This window comes from Nannospalax galili, unplaced genomic scaffold, assembly GCF_000622305.1.
Source record: "Nannospalax galili isolate Female #2095 unplaced genomic scaffold, S.galili_v1.0 scaffold533, whole genome shotgun sequence".
In the NCBI taxonomy this organism is placed as follows: Eukaryota; Metazoa; Chordata; class Mammalia; order Rodentia; family Spalacidae; genus Nannospalax; species Nannospalax galili.
In genome coordinates, this window is record NW_008333774.1 from 533,680 (window position 1) to 533,943 (window position 264).

The following is a 264-nucleotide window of genomic DNA, read 5'->3' on the forward strand; positions in this document are numbered from 1 at the left end:
GTAAGCTTTATTGCATTGTGATCTGATAGAATGCATGGAATTATTTCAATCTTTTTGTATTTGCTGAGGTTTGTTTCATGCCCCAGTATATGATAGATTTTGGAGAAGGTTCCATAGGGTGCTGAGTAGAAAGTATGTCCTTTGGTGCTTGGGTGGAATACTCGGCAGATGTCTGTTAAGTCCATGTGATATATGGTGTTGTTTAATTCAGATGTCTGTCCTTTGGTGCTTGGGTGGAATACTCGGTAGATGTCTGTTAAGTCC